Source organism: Colobus angolensis, unplaced genomic scaffold (assembly GCF_000951035.1).
Source record: "Colobus angolensis palliatus isolate OR3802 unplaced genomic scaffold, Cang.pa_1.0 Scaffold2, whole genome shotgun sequence".
NCBI classification, from domain to species: Eukaryota; Metazoa; Chordata; class Mammalia; order Primates; family Cercopithecidae; genus Colobus; species Colobus angolensis.
Genome location: NW_012115154.1, coordinates 10,005,124 through 10,006,700, shown reverse-complemented (window position 1 = coordinate 10,006,700; position 1,577 = coordinate 10,005,124). Strand labels below are relative to the sequence as shown.

Sequence of the window (1,577 nt, the reverse complement as noted above, 5' to 3'; positions counted from 1 at the left end):
TTTTTTTTTTTGGTAGAGACAGGCTCTTACTATATTGCCCAGGCTGGTCTTGAACTCCTGGAGTCAAGTGATCCTCCTGCCTCAGCCCGCCAAAGAGCTGGGATTATAGGCGTGAACCAAGTTGCCTGGGATAGGAAGAGAATTTTTAACAGAAGCAGCAAAACTATTAGTTCCTTTACATTTTTTTCATCATGCAAGTAACCTAATTACATTTCAGATTTTGAGGGGAAAATTTATCCCTAATCCCTGAAGCACTGACAAAATGTTACCACTTTTCTGTGTATGTGTGTACGTTTAAAATACATATTTGAGTATATACAATATATATATTCTTTTATAGTCTATACTTTTAAAATTTATCACTATTTAAACATTTTTATGCAACATAATTGTGATCTTCAGCTTTGAAAGTGTGAACTTTGTTGTTTGTGGAAAAACCATGTTTATTATTTAAAAATTTATGTGAAAGTACAAAGGATTTTAAAAAATCCTCTCAAATAGTAACACTCACAGATATCCATTGACAATATTCCATGAATGTGATTGTAGAATACAAATATCTTTACAAAAATAGGATTAATATTTTATAGATTTAATTTTCTCAAATAGCAGACTGTGTTAATGACATATATTAAACATAATTTTACTTATAACTTCAAGTAAATATTTTTTCACAGTAACATATACTAGACATTGAAATATTCCTCCAAAATTAAGAAAAAAGATTATGAAAAATGTGACAATATGTGACAAAATGTAACAATTGTTTACTGAGAAACAATATATAAACATTAAAATTGATCAGGAATGGTGGCTTACGCCTATAATCCCAACACTTTAGGAGGCCAAGGAGGATCAATTTAGGAGGATCAGTTGAAGCCAGGAATTCAAGACCAGCCTGAGCAACAAAGCAAGATTCCAACTCTACAAAAACAAAAAAATTAGCCAGGCATGGTGGTGTGCACCTGTAGTCCTAGCTACTTAGGAGGCTGAGGTGAGACGATGGCTTGAGCCCAGAAGTTCTGAGCTATGATTGTGCCATTGCACTCCAGCCTGAGTAACAGAGCAAGACCCTGTCTAAAACATAAAAGTAAATAAACAAATAAAAAATTCTTGAATGGTTGAATTTTACCATCAGACACTTTTCTTTCTTTGAAAGGATCTTGTATGATCAATACTTTTGGCCTGTTCCCTTTGTCCTGAGCTGGTTGTACAGTTCTTGAATGCTTTCTTGTTCCCCTCAGGATGCTATAGATATTGTTCTACTGTTATCTGAAATTAGTTATTTTGGAGAAGTTTCTCCATCCAGATACTTGTAGAGTTTATCTTTGTCTGTGCTGTTTCTGAAATTGCCAAATGTTTTGTTTTGTTGTTTGTTTTTGTTTTTGTTTTTTGAGACGGAGTCTCGCTCTGTCACCCAGCCTGGATTGCAGTGGTATGATCTTGGCTCACTGCAACCTCTGCCTCCTAGGTGCAAGCGATTCTCCTGCCTCAGCCCCCTGAGTAGCTGGGACTACAGGGGCCCGCCACCATGCCTGGCTAATTTTTTTTTTTTTTAAGTAGAAACGGGATTTCAT

The 1,577-nt window shown here is 35.4% G+C and overlaps 1 protein-coding gene across 1 annotated transcript in view; it reads left to right on the top strand.

Annotated features, from left to right (window-relative positions):
* Positions 1 to 1,577, top strand: part of KIAA1147 (KIAA1147 ortholog) — a 25,834-nt gene that overhangs the window by 1,870 nt on the left and 22,387 nt on the right. The window lies entirely within an intron of this gene.